Raw genomic sequence first — 17,255 nt, forward strand, 5'->3', positions numbered from 1 at the left:
ATTAGAGAGTTGGACAGTCTGACGGTCCTATTAGAGAGTTGGACAGTCTGATTGATGGTCCTATTAGAGAGTTGGACAGTCTTATGGTCCTATTAGAGAGTTGGACAGTCTGACGGTCCTATTAGAGAGTTGGACAGTCTGACGGTCCTATTAGAGAGTTGGACAGTCTGACGGTCCTATTAGAGAGTTGGACAGTCTGATTGACGGTCCTATTAGAGAGTTGGACAGTCTGACGGTCCTATTAGAGAGTTAGACAGTCTGATTGATGGTCCTATTAGACGATCGTCCTATTAGAGAGTTGGACAGTGATTGATGGTCCTATTAGAGAGTTGGACAGTCTGACGGTCCTATTAGAGAGTTGGACAGTCTGACGGTCCTATTAGAGAGTTGGACAGTCTGACGGTCCTATTAGAGAGTTAGACAGTCTCTGATTGATGGTCCTATTAGAGAGTGGGACAGTCTCTGATTGATGGTCCTATTAGAGAGTTGGACAGTCTCTGATTGATGGTCCTATTAGAGAGTGGGACAGTCTCTGATTGATGGTCCTATTAGAGAGTTGGACAGTCTGATGGTCCTATTAGAGAGTGGACAGTCTCTGATTGATGGTCCTATTAGAGAGTGGGACAGTCTCTGATTGATGGTCCTATTAGAGAGTTGGACAGTCTCTGATTGATGGTCCTATTAGAGAGTGGACAGTCTCTGATTGATGGTCCTATTAGAGAGTTGGACAGTCTGATGGTCCTATTAGAGAGTTGGACAGTCTCTGATTGATGGTCCTATTAGAGAGTTGGACAGTCTCTGATTGATGGTCCTATTAGAGAGTTGGACAGTCTGATGGTCCTATTAGAGAGTTGGACAGTCTGACGGTCCTATTAGAGAGTTGGACAGTCTGACGGTCCTATTAGAGAGTTGGACAGTCTGATTGATGGTCCTATTAGAGAGTTGGACAGTCTGATTGATGGTCCTATTAGAGAGTTGGACAGTCTGACGGTCATATTAGAAAGTTGGACAGTCTGATGGTCCTATTAGAGAGTTGGACAGTCTGACGGTCCTATTAGAGAGTTGGACAGTCTGATTGATGGTCCTATTAGAGAGTTGGACAGTCTGACGGTCCTATTAGAGAGTTGGACAGTCTGACGGTCCTCTTAGAGAGTTGGACAGTCTGATTGACGGTCCTATTAGAGAGTTGGACAGTCTGATTGACGGTCCTCTTAGAGAGTTGGACAGTCTGATTGATGGTCCTATTAGAGAGTTGGACAGTCTGATTGATGGTCCTATTAGAGAGTTGGACAGTCTGATTGATGGTCCTATTAGAGAGTTGGACAGTCTGATTGATGGTCCTATTAGAGAGTTGGACAGTCTGACGGTCCTATTAGAGAGTTGGACAGTCTGACGGTCCTATTAGAGAGTTGGACAGTCTGATTGATGGTCCTATTAGAGAGTTGGACAGTCTTATGGTCCTATTAGAGAGTTGGACAGTCTGACGGTCCTATTAGAGAGTTGGACAGTCTGACGGTCCTATTAGAGAGTTGGACAGTCTGACGGTCCTATTAGAGAGTTGGACAGTCTGATTGATGGTCCTATTAGAGAGTTGGACAGTCTGATTGATGGTCCTATTAGAGAGTTGGACAGTCTGACGGTCATATTAGAAAGTTGGACAGTCTGATGGTCCTATTAGAGAGTTGGACAGTCTGACGGTCCTATTAGAGAGTTGGACAGTCTGATTGATGGTCCTATTAGAGAGTTGGACAGTCTGACGGTCCTATTAGAGAGTTGGACAGTCTGATTGATGGTCCTATTAGAGAGTTGGACAGTCTGACGGTCCTATTAGAGAGTTGGACAGTCTGACGGTCCTCTTAGAGAGTTGGACAGTCTGATTGACGGTCCTATTAGAGAGTTGGACAGTCTGATTGATGGTCCTATTAGAGAGTTGGACAGTCTGATTGATGGTCCTATTAGAGAGTTGGACAGTCTGATGGTCCTATTAGAGAGTTGGACAGTCTGATTGATGGTCCTATTAGAGAGTTGGACAGTCTGATTGATGGTCCTATTAGAGAGTTGGACAGTCTGATTGATGGTCCTATTAGAGAGTTGGACAGTCTGACGGTCCTATTAGAGAGTTGGACAGTGACGGTCCTATTAGAGAGTTGGACAGTCTGATTGATGGTCCTATTAGAGAGTTGGACAGTCTTATGGTCCTATTAGAGAGTTGGACAGTCTGAGGGTCCTATTAGAGAGTTGGACAGTCTGACGGTCCTATTAGAGAGTTGGACAGTCTGATTGACGGTCCTATTAGAGAGTTGGACAGTCTGATTGATGGTTTGATGGTCCTATTAGAGAGTTGGACAGTCTGACGGTCCTATTAGAGAGTTAGACAGTCTGATTGATGGTCCTATTAGACGATCGTCCTATTAGAGAGTTGGACAGTGATTGATGGTCCTATTAGAGAGTTGGACAGTCTGACGGTCCTATTAGAGAGTTGGACAGTCTGATTGATGGTCCTATTAGAGAGTTGGACAGTCTGATTGATGGTCCTATTAGAGAGTTGGACAGTCTGATTGATGGTCCTATTAGAGAGTTGGACAGTCTGACGGTCCTATTAGAGAGTTGGACAGTCTGACGGTCCTATTAGAGAGTTGGACAGTCTGACGGTCCTATTAGAGAGTTGGACAGTCTGATTGATGGTCCTATTAGAGAGTTGGACAGTCTGACGGTCCTATTAGAGAGTTGGACAGTCTGACGGTCCTATTAGAGAGTTGGACAGTCTGATTGATGGTCCTATTAGAGAGTTGGACAGTCTGTCGGTCCTATTAGAGAGTTGGACAGTCTGACGGTCCTATTAGAGTTGGACAGTCTGACGGTCCTATTAGAGAGTTGGACAGTCTGACGGTCCTATTAGAGAGTTGGACAGTCTGATTGACGGTCCTATTAGAGAGTTGGACAGTCTGATTGATGGTCCTATTAGAGAGTTGGACAGTCTGACGGTCCTATTAGAGAGTTAGACAGTCTGATTGATGGTCCTATTAGACGATCGTCCTATTAGAGAGTTGGACAGTGATTGATGGTCCTATTAGAGAGTTGGACAGTCTGACGGTCCTATTAGAGAGTTGGACAGTCTGATTGATGGTCCTATTAGAGAGTTGGACAGTCTGATTGATGGTCCTATTAGAGAGTTGGACAGTCTGATTGATGGTCCTATTAGAGAGTTGGACAGTCTGACGGTCCTATTAGAGAGTTGGACAGTCTGACGGTCCTATTAGAGAGTTGGACAGTCTGACGGTCCTATTAGAGAGTTGGACAGTCTGATTGATGGTCCTATTAGAGAGTTGGACAGTCTTATGGTCCTATTAGAGAGTTGGACAGTCTGACGGTCCTATTAGAGAGTTGGACAGTCTGACGGTCCTATTAGAGAGTTGGACAGTCTGACGGTCCTATTAGAGAGTTGGACAGTCTGATTGACGGTCCTATTAGAGAGTTGGACAGTCTGACGGTCCTATTAGAGAGTTAGACAGTCTGATTGATGGTCCTATTAGACGATCGTCCTATTAGAGAGTTGGACAGTGATTGATGGTCCTATTAGAGAGTTGGACAGTCTGACGGTCCTATTAGAGAGTTGGACAGTCTGACGGTCCTATTAGAGAGTTGGACAGTCTGACGGTCCTATTAGAGAGTTAGACAGTCTCTGATTGATGGTCCTATTAGAGAGTGGGACAGTCTCTGATTGATGGTCCTATTAGAGAGTTGGACAGTCTCTGATTGATGGTCCTATTAGAGAGTGGGACAGTCTCTGATTGATGGTCCTATTAGAGAGTTGGACAGTCTGATGGTCCTATTAGAGAGTGGGACAGTCTCTGATTGATGGTCCTATTAGAGAGTTGGACAGTCTGATGGTCCTATTAGAGAGTTGGACAGTCTCTGATTGATGGTCCTATTAGAGAGTGGGACAGTCTCTGATTGATGGTCCTATTAGAGAGTTGGACAGTCTGATGGTCCTATTAGAGAGTTGGACAGTCTCTGATTGATGGTCCTATTAGAGAGTTGGACAGTCTCTGATTGATGGTCCTATTAGAGAGTTGGACAGTCTGATGGTCCTATTAGAGAGTTGGACAGTCTCTGATTGATGGTCCTATTAGAGAGTTGGACAGTCTGACGGTCCTATTAGAGAGTTGGACAGTCTGATTGATGGTCCTATTAGAGAGTTGGACAGTCTGATTGATGGTCCTATTAGAGAGTTGGACAGTCTGACGGTCATATTAGAAAGTTGGACAGTCTGATGGTCCTATTAGAGAGTTGGACAGTCTGACGGTCCTATTAGAGAGTTGGACAGTCTGATTGATGGTCCTATTAGAGAGTTGGACAGTCTGACGGTCCTATTAGAGAGTTGGACAGTCTGACGGTCCTCTTAGAGAGTTGGACAGTCTGATTGACGGTCCTATTAGAGAGTTGGACAGTCTGATTGACGGTCCTCTTAGAGAGTTGGACAGTCTGATTGATGGTCCTATTAGAGAGTTGGACAGTCTGATTGATGGTCCTATTAGAGAGTTGGACAGTCTGATTGATGGTCCTATTAGAGAGTTGGACAGTCTGATTGATGGTCCTATTAGAGAGTTGGACAGTCTGACGGTCCTATTAGAGAGTTGGACAGTCTGACGGTCCTATTAGAGAGTTGGACAGTCTGATTGATGGTCCTATTAGAGAGTTGGACAGTCTTATGGTCCTATTAGAGAGTTGGACAGTCTGACGGTCCTATTAGAGAGTTGGACAGTCTGACGGTCCTATTAGAGAGTTGGACAGTCTGATTGACGGTCCTATTAGAGAGTTGGACAGTCTGATTGATGGTCCTATTAGAGAGTTGGACAGTCTGACGGTCCTATTAGAGAGTTAGACAGTCTGATTGATGGTCCTATTAGACGATCGTCCTATTAGAGAGTTGGACAGTGATTGATGGTCCTATTAGAGAGTTGGACAGTCTGATTGATGGTCCTATTAGAGAGTTGGACAGTCTGACGGTCCTATTAGAGAGTTGGACAGTCTGACGGTCCTATTAGAGAGTTGGACAGTCTGACGGTCCTATTAGAGAGTTGGACAGTCTGATTGATGGTCCTATTAGAGAGTTGGACAGTCTTATGGTCCTATTAGAGAGTTGGACAGTCTGATGGTCCTATTAGAGAGTTGGACAGTCTGACGGTCCTATTAGAGAGTTGGACAGTCTGACGGTCCTATTAGAGAGTTGGACAGTCTGATTGACGGTCCTATTAGAGAGTTGGACAGTCTGATTGATGGTCCTATTAGAGAGTTGGACAGTCTGACGGTCCTATTAGAGAGTTAGACAGTCTGATTGATGGTCCTATTAGACGATCGTCCTATTAGAGAGTTGGACAGTGATTGATGGTCCTATTAGAGAGTTGGACAGTCTGACGGTCCTATTAGAGAGTTGGACATTCTGACGGTCCTATTAGAGAGTTGGACAGTCTGACGGTCCTATTAGAGAGTTAGACAGTCTCTGATTGATGGTCCTATTAGAGAGTGGGACAGTCTCTGATTGATGGTCCTATTAGAGAGTTGGACAGTCTCTGATTGATGGTCCTATTAGAGAGTGGGACAGTCTCTGATTGATGGTCCTATTAGAGAGTTGGACAGTCTGATGGTCCTATTAGAGAGTGGGACAGTCTCTGATTGATGGTCCTATTAGAGAGTGGGACAGTCTCTGATTGATGGTCCTATTAGAGAGTTGGACAGTCTCTGATTGATGGTCCTATTAGAGAGTGGGACAGTCTCTGATTGATGGTCCTATTAGAGAGTTGGACAGTCTGATGGTCCTATTAGAGAGTTGGACAGTCTCTGATTGATGGTCCTATTAGAGAGTTGGACAGTCTCTGATTGATGGTCCTATTAGAGAGTTGGACAGTCTGATGGTCCTATTAGAGAGTTGGACAGTCTGACGGTCCTATTAGAGAGTTGGACAGTCTGATTGATGGTCCTATTAGAGAGTTGGACAGTCTGATTGATGGTCCTATTAGAGAGTTGGACAGTCTGATTGATGGTCCTATTAGAGAGTTGGACAGTCTGACGGTCATATTAGAAAGTTGGACAGTCTGATGGTCCTATTAGAGAGTTGGACAGTCTGACGGTCCTATTAGAGAGTTGGACAGTCTGATTGATGGTCCTATTAGAGAGTTGGACAGTCTGACGGTCCTATTAGAGAGTTGGACAGTCTGATTGATGGTCCTATTAGAGAGTTGGACAGTCTGACGGTCCTATTAGAGAGTTGGACAGTCTGACGGTCCTCTTAGAGAGTTGGACAGTCTGATTGACGGTCCTATTAGAGAGTTGGACAGTCTGATTGACTGTCCTATTAGAGAGTTGGACAGTCTGATTGATGGTCCTATTAGAGAGTTGGACAGTCTGATTGATGGTCCTATTAGAGAGTTGGACAGTCTGATTGATGGTCCTATTAGAGAGTTGGACAGTCTGATTGATGGTCCTATTAGAGAGTTGGACAGTCTGATTGATGGTCCTATTAGAGAGTTGGACAGTCTGACGGTCCTATTAGAGAGTTGGACAGTCTGACGGTCCTATTAGAGAGTTGGGCAGTCTGATTGATGGTCCTATTAGAGAGTTGGACAGTCTTATGGTCCTATTAGAGAGTTGGACAGTCTGACGGTCCTATTAGAGAGTTGGACAGTCTGACGGTCCTATTAGAGAGTTGGACAGTCTGATTGACGGTCCTATTAGAGAGTTGGACAGTCTGATTGATGGTCCTATTAGAGAGTTGGACAGTCTGACGGTCCTATTAGAGAGTTAGACAGTCTGATTGATGGTCCTATTAGACGATCGTCCTATTAGAGAGTTGGACAGTGATTGATGGTCCTATTAGAGAGTTGGACAGTCTGACGGTCCTATTAGAGAGTTGGACAGTCTGATTGATGGTCCTATTAGAGAGTTGGACAGTCTGATTGATGGTCCTATTAGAGAGTTGGACAGTCTGATTGATGGTCCTATTAGAGAGTTGGACAGTCTGACGGTCATATTAGAAAGTTGGACAGTCTGATGGTCCTATTAGAGAGTTGGACAGTCTGACGGTCCTATTAGAGAGTTGGACAGTCTGATTGATGGTCCTATTAGAGAGTTGGACAGTCTGACGGTCCTATTAGAGAGTTGGACAGTCTGACGGTCCTCTTAGAGAGTTGGACAGTCTGATTGACGGTCCTATTAGAGAGTTGGACAGTCTGATTGACGGTCCTCTTAGAGAGTTGGACAGTCTGATTGATGGTCCTATTAGAGAGTTGGACAGTCTGATTGATGGTCCTATTAGAGAGTTGGACAGTCTGATTGATGGTCCTATTAGAGAGTTGGACAGTCTGATTGATGGTCCTATTAGAGAGTTGGACAGTCTGACGGTCCTATTAGAGAGTTGGACAGTCTGACGGTCCTATTAGAGAGTTGGACAGTCTGATTGATGGTCCTATTAGAGAGTTGGACAGTCTTATGGTCCTATTAGAGAGTTGGACAGTCTGACGGTCCTATTAGAGAGTTGGACAGTCTGACGGTCCTATTAGAGAGTTGGACAGTCTGATTGACGGTCCTATTAGAGAGTTGGACAGTCTGATTGATGGTCCTATTAGAGAGTTGGACAGTCTGACGGTCCTATTAGAGAGTTAGACAGTCTGATTGATGGTCCTATTAGACGATCGTCCTATTAGAGAGTTGGACAGTGATTGATGGTCCTATTAGAGAGTTGGACAGTCTGACGGTCCTATTAGAGAGTTGGACAGTCTGATTGATGGTCCTATTAGAGAGTTGGACAGTCTGACGGTCCTATTAGAGAGTTGGACAGTCTGACGGTCCTATTAGAGAGTTGGACAGTCTGACGGTCCTATTAGAGAGTTGGACAGTCTGATTGATGGTCCTATTAGAGAGTTGGACAGTCTTATGGTCCTATTAGAGAGTTGGACAGTCTGATGGTCCTATTAGAGAGTTGGACAGTCTGACGGTCCTATTAGAGAGTTGGACAGTCTGACGGTCCTATTAGAGAGTTGGACAGTCTGATTGACGGTCCTATTAGAGAGTTGGACAGTCTGATTGATGGTCCTATTAGAGAGTTGGACAGTCTGACGGTCCTATTAGAGAGTTAGACAGTCTGATTGATGGTCCTATTAGACGATCGTCCTATTAGAGAGTTGGACAGTGATTGATGGTCCTATTAGAGAGTTGGACAGTCTGACGGTCCTATTAGAGAGTTGGACATTCTGACGGTCCTATTAGAGAGTTGGACAGTCTGACGGTCCTATTAGAGAGTTAGACAGTCTCTGATTGATGGTCTTATTAGAGAGTGGGACAGTCTCTGATTGATGGTCCTATTAGAGAGTTGGACAGTCTCTGATTGATGGTCCTATTAGAGAGTGGGACAGTCTCTGATTGATGGTCCTATTAGAGAGTTGGACAGTCTGATGGTCCTATTAGAGAGTGGGACAGTCTCTGATTGATGGTCCTATTAGAGAGTGGGACAGTCTCTGATTGATGGTCCTATTAGAGAGTTGGACAGTCTCTGATTGATGGTCCTATTAGAGAGTGGGACAGTCTCTGATTGATGGTCCTATTAGAGAGTTGGACAGTCTGATGGTCCTATTAGAGAGTTGGACAGTCTCTGATTGATGGTCCTATTAGAGAGTTGGACAGTCTCTGATTGATGGTCCTATTAGAGAGTTGGACAGTCTGATGGTCCTATTAGAGAGTTGGACAGTCTGACGGTCCTATTAGAGAGTTGGACAGTCTGATTGATGGTCCTATTAGAGAGTTGGACAGTCTGATTGATGGTCCTATTAGAGAGTTGGACAGTCTGATTGATGGTCCTATTAGAGAGTTGGACAGTCTGACGGTCATATTAGAAAGTTGGACAGTCTGATGGTCCTATTAGAGAGTTGGACAGTCTGACGGTCCTATTAGAGAGTTGGACAGTCTGATTGATGGTCCTATTAGAGAGTTGGACAGTCTGACGGTCCTATTAGAGAGTTGGACAGTCTGATTGATGGTCCTATTAGAGAGTTGGACAGTCTGACGGTCCTATTAGAGAGTTGGACAGTCTGACGGTCCTCTTAGAGAGTTGGACAGTCTGATTGACGGTCCTATTAGAGAGTTGGACAGTCTGATTGACTGTCCTATTAGAGAGTTGGACAGTCTGATTGATGGTCCTATTAGAGAGTTGGACAGTCTGATTGATGGTCCTATTAGAGAGTTGGACAGTCTGATTGATGGTCCTATTAGAGAGTTGGACAGTCTGATTGATGGTCCTATTAGAGAGTTGGACAGTCTGATTGACGGTCCTATTAGAGAGTTGGACAGTCTGACGGTCCTATTAGAGAGTTGGGCAGTCTGATTGATGGTCCTATTAGAGAGTTGGACAGTCTTATGGTCCTATTAGAGAGTTGGACAGTCTGACGGTCCTATTAGAGAGTTGGACAGTCTGACGGTCCTATTAGAGAGTTGGACAGTCTGATTGACGGTCCTATTAGAGAGTTGGACAGTCTGATTGATGGTCCTATTAGAGAGTTGGACAGTCTGACGGTCCTATTAGAGAGTTAGACAGTCTGATTGATGGTCCTATTAGACGATCGTCCTATTAGAGAGTTGGACAGTGATTGATGGTCCTATTAGAGAGTTGGACAGTCTGACGGTCCTATTAGAGAGTTGGACAGTCTGATTGATGGTCCTATTAGAGAGTTGGACAGTCTGATTGATGGTCCTATTAGAGAGTTGGACAGTCTGATTGATGGTCCTATTAGAGAGTTGGACAGTCTGACGGTCCTATTAGAGAGTTGGACAGTCTGACGGTCCTATTAGAGAGTTGGACAGTCTGACGGTCCTATTAGAGAGTTGGACAGTCTGATTGATGGTCCTATTAGAGAGTTGGACAGTCTGTCGGTCCTATTAGAGAGTTGGACAGTCTGACGGTCCTATTAGAGTTGGACAGTCTGACGGTCCTATTAGAGAGTTGGACAGTCTGACGGTCCTATTAGAGAGTTGGACAGTCTGATTGACGGTCCTATTAGAGAGTTGGACAGTCTGATTGATGGTCCTATTAGAGAGTTGGACAGTCTGACGGTCCTATTAGAGAGTTAGACAGTCTGATTGATGGTCCTATTAGACGATCGTCCTATTAGAGAGTTGGACAGTGATTGATGGTCCTATTAGAGAGTTGGACAGTCTGACGGTCCTATTAGAGAGTTGGACAGTCTGTCGGTCCTATTAGAGAGTTGGACAGTCTGACGGTCCTATTAGAGAGTTAGACAGTCTGATTGATGGTCCTATTAGACGATCGTCCTATTAGAGAGTTGGACAGTGATTGATGGTCCTATTAGAGAGTTGGACAGTCTGACGGTCCTATTAGAGAGTTGGACAGTCTGACGGTCCTATTAGAGAGTTGGACTGTCTGACGGTCCTATTAGAGAGTTGGACAGTCTGATTGATGGTCCTATTAGAGAGTTGGACAGTCTGATTGATGGTCCTATTAGAGAGTTGGACAGTCTGACGGTCATATTAGAGAGTTGGACAGTCTGATGGTCCTATTAGAGAGTTGGACAGTCTGATTGATGGTCCTATTAGAGAGTTGGACAGTCTGATGGTCCTATTAGAGAGTTGGACAGTCTGATTGATGGTCCTATTAGAGAGTTGGACAGTCTGATTGATGGTCCTATTAGAGAGTTGGACAGCCTGACGGTCCTATTAGAGAGTTGGACAGTCTGACGGTCCTATTAGAGAGTTGGACAGTCTGATTGATGGTCCTTGTTACGCACGCCTCTATGAAGAGGGAACGCAACACCCTGCTACAACTAAACTCTCCGTGAAGCGAAAAGGTATGGACTGTAGGTGCAAGTAAGAATGACAACAGGCAGAATGTGGTACCGTTTACAAGGACTTTATTCCTTTACACGGTAATATGGGGAAAAGGGGCTGGACGGAACCAAAGCAAAGAAAGTAAATCTCAAAGCCCCCCCCTCTCCTATTTTACCTGCCTACCCACTACTTACCTAATTTAGCACCACCTGGTGCCCTAACCAAAATACAAGGGGTGGTCCGCCCAGGTCTTACCTAGTGTGCCTAGACAGCGATTATGCTACGGGTATATGTATGCCCGCGGGCCTCTTGCCTAAACACTCCCTAGGTGCCTTCCCCTTTCCCCCTGGGAACAAATGAAACAGAATATTAAACAATTTCAAACAAACTAAGAAACAAAAGGATGTCAAATAAGCTCTATCTGAGCAACAAACTCACAGAACATACCACTTTCCAGCAAAATCAACCTCTATCACAATCAATCTCAGCAATCCCTACCTCCAGCAAAATCTCTACCTCCAAAAAGAAGAGATCTCCCCCCTGAACAGAACACTGGCTTTTATATAGTGTCAGAAGGAATGGGTAATTGGAGACAGCTGTGTCTTGACGAGGGGGCGGGGTCAGCTCTCCAATTAGCCCTGGAGTCAATCAATCAGCTGCTTGAGGGATTTCAGGAAGCCATTTCCTGAAATAAACACATGCAAATACACAATCTACAACACATAATCTGGGGAACGTAACAGTCCTATTAGAGAGTTGGACAGTCTGATGGTCCTATTAGAGAGTTGGACAGTCTGACGGTCCTATTAGAGAGTTGGACAGTCTGACGGTCGTATTAGAGAGTTGGACAGTCTGACGGTCCTATTAGAGAGTTGGACAGTCTGACGGTCCTATTAGAGAGTTGGACAGTCTGACGGTCCTATTAGAGAGTTGGACATTCTGACGGTCCTATTAGAGAGTTGGACAGTCTGATGGTCCTATTAGAGAGTTGGACAGTCTGATGGTCCTATTAGAGAGTTAGACAGTCTGATTGATGGTCCTATTAGACAGTGATCGTCCTATTAGAGAGTTGGACAGTCTGATTGATGGTCCTATTAGACAGTCTGACGGTCCTATTAGAGAGTTGGACAGTCTGACGGTCCTATTAGAGAGTTGGACAGTCTGACAGTCCTATTAGAGTTGGACAGTCTGAAGGTCCTATTAGAGAGTTGGACAGTCTGACGGTCCTATTAGAGAGTTAGACAGTCTGACAGTCCTATTAGAGTTGGACAGTCTGAAGGTCCTATTAGAGAGTTGGACAGTCTGACGGTCCTATTAGAGAGTTAGACAGTCTGATGATCCTATTAGAGAGTTAGACAGTCTGATTGATGGTCCTATTAGACAGTGATGGTCCTATTAGAGAGTTGGACAGTCTGATTGATGGTCCTATTAGACAGTCTGACGGTCCTATTAGAGAGTTGGACAGTCTGACGGTCCTATTAGAGAGTTGGACAGTCTGATGATCCTATTAGAGAGTTAGACAGTCTGATTGATGGTCCTATTAGACAGTGATGGTCCTATTAGAGAGTTGGACAGTCTGATTGATGGTCCTATTAGACAGTCTGACGGTCCTATTAGAGAGTTGGACAGTCTGATGGTCCTATTAGAGAGTTAGACAGTCTGATTGATGGTCCTATTAGACAGTCTGACGGTCCTATTAGAGAGTTGGACATTCTGATAGTAATAGTGTGTTTATTCTCTCCCTCTGTCCCCCATCAGGCGGTGACCATTAATGAGTTTAAAGGACAAATATTCTACAGCAACACAACCATGTAAGTTGACCTCTCACTCTCCCTTCATTCTCTCTGTTCTCTCCTTTGATTCTCTGTCCTCTCCTTTCATTCTCTCCTTTCATTCTCTCTGTCCTCTCCTTTGATTCTCTGTCCTCTCCTTTCATTCTCTCCTTTCATTCTCTCTGTCCTCCTTTCATTCTCTCAGTCCTCCTTTCATTCTCTCCTTTCATTCTCTCTGTCCTCCTTTCATTCTCTCCTTTCATTCTCTGTCCTCTCCTTTCATTCTCTCTGTTCTCTCCTTTCATTCTCTCCTTTCATTCTCTCCTTTCATTCTCTCCTTTCATTCTCTCTGTCCTCTCCTTTCATTCTCTCTGTCCTCTCCTTTCATTCTCTCCTTTCATTCTCTGTCCTCTCCTTTCATTCTCTCCTTTCATTCTCTCTGTCCTCTCCTTTCATTCTCTCTGTCCTCTCCTTTCATTCTCTCCTTTCATTCTCTGTCCTCTCCTTTCATTCTCTCCTTTCATTCTCTGTTCTCTCCTTTCATTCTCTCCTTTCATTCTCTCTATTCTCTCCTTTCATTCTCTCCTTTCATTCTCTCTGTTCTCTCCTTTCATTCTCTCTGTTCTCTCCTTTCATTCTCTCCTTTCATTCTCTCTGTTCTCTCCTTTCATTCTCTCTGTTCTCTCCCTTCATTCTCTCCTTTCATTCTCTCTGTTCTCTCCTTTCATTCTCTCTGTTCTCTCCTTTCATTCTCTCCTTTCATTCTCTGTTCTCTCCTTTCATTCTCTCCTTTCATTCTCTGTCCTCTCCTTTTATTCTCCCTGTTCTCTCCTTTCATTCTCTGTTCTCTCCTTTCATTCTCTCCTTTCATTCTCTGTCCTCTCCTTTCATTCTCTCTGTTCTCTCCTTTCATTCTCTCTGTTCTCTCCTTTCATTCTCTCTGTTCTCTCCTTTCATTCTCTCCTTTCATTCTCTCCTTTCATTCTCTGTCCTCTCCTTTCATTCTCTCTGTTCTCTCCTTTCATTCTCTCCTTTCATTCTCTGTCCTCTCCTTTTATTCTCTCCTTTCATTCTCTCCTTTCATTCTCTCTGTTCTCTCCTTTCATTCTCTCTGTTCTCTCCTTTCATTCTCTCCTTTCATTCTCTCTGTTCTCTCCTTTCATTCTCTCCTTTCATTCTCTCCTTTCATTCTCTCTGTTCTCTCCTTTCATTCTCTCCTTTCATTCTCTCTGTTCTCTCCTTTCATTCTCTCTGTCCTCTCCTTTCATTCTCTCTGTCCTCTCCTTTCATTCTCTCCTTTCATTCTCTCTGTTCTCTCCTTTCATTCTCTCCTTTCATTCTCTCTGTCCTCTCCTTTCATTCTCTCCTTTCATTCTCTCTGTTCTCTCCTTTCATTCTCTCTGTTCTCTCCTTTCATTCTCTCTGTCCTCTCCTTTCATTCTCTCCTTTCATTCTCTCTGTCCTCTCCTTTCATTCTCTCCTTTCATTCTCTCTGTTCTCTCCTTTCATTCTCTCTGTTCTCTCCTTTCATTCTCTCCTTTCATTCTCTCTGTTCTCTCCTTTCATTCTCTCTGTCCTCTCCTTTTATTCTCTCTGTTCTCTCCTTTCATTCTCTGTTCTCTCCTTTCATTCTCTCCTTTCATTCTCTGTCCTCTCCTTTCATTCTCTCTGTTCTCTCCTTTCATTCTCTCTGTTCTCTCCTTTCATTCTCTGTCCTCTCCTTTCATTCTCTCCTTTCATTCTCTCCTTTCATTCTCTCTGTCCTCTCCTTTCATTCTCTCTGTCCTCTCCTTTCATTCTCTCCTTTCATTCTCTCTGTTCTCTCCTTTCATTCTCTCTGTCCTCTCCTTTCATTCTCTCCTTTCATTCTCTCTGTCCTCCTTTCATTCTCTCTGTCCTCTCCTTTCATTCTCTCCTTTCATTCTCTGTCCTCTCCTTTTATGCTCCTCAGCCATCCATCTAAATGCCGCCACCGCCACCATGTGGCAGATCTCTATAATTCAACATCTCTCTACTCTCCCTCTATGTACTCAACCCCCCCTCTCTCTCTACTCTCCCTCTATGTACTCAACCCCCCTCTCTCTCTCTAGTCTCCCTCTATGTACTCAACCCCCCTCTCTCTCTCTCTACTCTCCCTCTATGTACTCAACCCCCTCTCTCTCTCTACTCTCCCTCTATGTACTCAACCCCCCCCTCTCTCTCTCTACTCTCCCTCTATGTACTCAACCCCCCCTCTCTCTACTCTCCCTCTATGTACTCAACCCCCCTCTCTCTCTCTACTCTCCCTCTATGTACTCAACCCCCCTCTCTCTCTCTACTCTCCCTCTATGTACTCAACCCCCCTCTCTCTCTCTCTACTCTCCCTCTATGTACTCAACCCCCCTCTCTCTAGTCTCCCTCTATGTACTCAACCCCCCCCTCTCTCTCTCTCTACTCTCCCTCTATGTACTCAACCCCCCCTCTCTCTCTACTCTCCCTCTATGTACTCAACCCCCCTCTCTCTCTCTACTCTCCCTCTATGTACTCAACCCCCCCTCTCTCTCTACTCTCCCTCTATGTACTCAACCCCCCCTCTCTCTCTCTACTCTCCCTCTATGTACTCAACCCCCCTCTCTCTCTCTCTACTCTCCCTCTATGTACTCAACCCCCCCCTCTCTCTCTCTCTACTCTCCCTCTATGTACTCAACCCCCTCTCTCTCTCTACTCTCCTCTATGTACTCAACCCCCTCTCTCTCTCTCTCTACTCTCCCTCTATGTACTCAACCCCCCCTCTCTCTCTCTCTCTCTCTCTACTCTCCCTCTATGTACTCAACCCCCCCCCTCTCTCTCTCTCTCTCTCTCTCTCTCTCTCTCTCTCTACTCTCCCTCTATGTACTCAACCCCCCCCCTCTCTCTCTACGTACTCAACCCCCCTCTCTCTCTACTCTCCCTCTATGTACTCAACCCCCCCCCCTCTCTCTCTCTCTCTCTCTCTCTCTCTCTCTCTACTCTCCCTCTATGTACTCAACCCCCCCTCTCTCTCTCTCTCTCTCTCTCTCTACTCTCCCTCTATGTACTCAACCCCCCCCCCTCTCTCTCTACTCTCCCTCTATGTACTCAGCCCCCTCTCTCTCTCTACTCTCCCTCTATGTACTCAACCCCCCCCCTCTCTCTCCTCTCATATTCCAGGTGAGATGTACCTGGAGACCCAGGGTATAGACTACAGCACCTGGAGTTTCTGACCTTTAACCCCTCTCTCTCTCTGTCTTCCAGGGGAGGTGTACCTGGAGTCCCAGGGTATAGACTACAGCACCTGGGGTTTCTGACCTTTAACCCCTCTCTCTCTGTATTCCAGGTGAGGTGTACCTGGAGACCCAGGGAATAGACTACAGCACCTGGGGTTTCTGACCTTTAACCCCTCTCTCTCTCTCTCTCTCTCTCTCTCTCTCTCTCCCTCTCAGTCTTCCAGGGGAGGTGTACCTGGAGACCCAGGGAATAGACTACAGCACCTAGGGTTTCTGACCTTTAACCCCTCTCTCTCTGTGTCTTCCAGGGGAGGTGTACCTGGAGACCCAGGTAATAGACTACAACACCTGGGGTGTCTGTCCTTTAACCCCTATCTCTCTCTCAGTCTTCCAGGGGAGGTGTACCTGGAGACCCAGGGAATAGACTACAGCACCTGGGGTTTCTGGCAGAACCATGTAGCTCTGGCTGGGATCATTACGGTGTGTATGGTCTTGGCCTACATACAGCTCAGACGGATCAACCGCTGGAAGTGACACAGGCCGCAAGAATAGAATCATAGAATCAGATTGAACTACACCTTCTGGAACAACAGGGGCTGAGAAGAGACACACATCACAAGAATAGAATCAGATTGACCTACACCTTCTGGAACAACAGGGGCTGAGAAGAGACACACATCACAAGAATAGAATCAGATTGACCTACACCTTCTGGAACAACAGGGGCTGAGAAGAGACACACATCACAAGAATAGAATCAGATTTAGAGAAGAGACACACACACACTCTCCACTCCAGTCCATTGTAATATGGTTGTATGGTTGTATGGTACGTTTTGTGTTGTAGAAATGTACTGGTGTAGTTATGTTATGATGTTGATGTTGTTATTTGATGCCTTAATACAGTCTAAGTCCTGTCTGTGTCGGGGGGAGGGGTTCTACTGAACGATGTGGAATTGTTTTAAGAAGGTCAAACCAAGGATCTTCTTGTTATTCGATTTAGAGTTTTAAGACTCCTCGAGGTATCAAAAAAATAAAAATAAAACAAATATTTGATGAACATTTGTATTTGTCCTTACTGCTGTTAACCAATAGAGACACATTGAATAACAGATAGTCCTTACTGCTGTTAACCAATAGAGACACATTGAATAACAGATAGTCCTTACCTGCTGTTAACCAATAGAGACACATTGAATAACAGTCCTTACTGCTATTAGCCCATAGAGACACATTGAATAACAGTCCTTACTGCTATTAGCCCATAGAAACACATTGAATAACAGTCCTTACTGCTATTAGCCCATAGAAACACATTGAATAACAGACATCTAATGATGAAACATTATGGAGTCTTAAAGGAGGACTGTAGCATCATGAGGTAATCACCGGGAATTCATTTCAATTAACATGTGTGCCTTTTTTAG

The 17,255-nt window shown here is 45.0% G+C and overlaps 1 pseudogene; it reads left to right on the forward strand.

Moving 5' to 3' along the window:
- The window catches only part of LOC121845898, a 49,206-nt pseudogene extending 32,318 nt beyond the window's left edge, over positions 1 to 16,888 (forward strand).
- Positions 16,889 to 17,255: the final 367 nt, after the last annotated feature.

The sequence above is a fragment of the Oncorhynchus tshawytscha genome, unplaced genomic scaffold (assembly GCF_018296145.1).
Source record: "Oncorhynchus tshawytscha isolate Ot180627B unplaced genomic scaffold, Otsh_v2.0 Un_contig_1282_pilon_pilon, whole genome shotgun sequence".
In the NCBI taxonomy this organism is placed as follows: domain Eukaryota; kingdom Metazoa; phylum Chordata; class Actinopteri; order Salmoniformes; family Salmonidae; genus Oncorhynchus; species Oncorhynchus tshawytscha.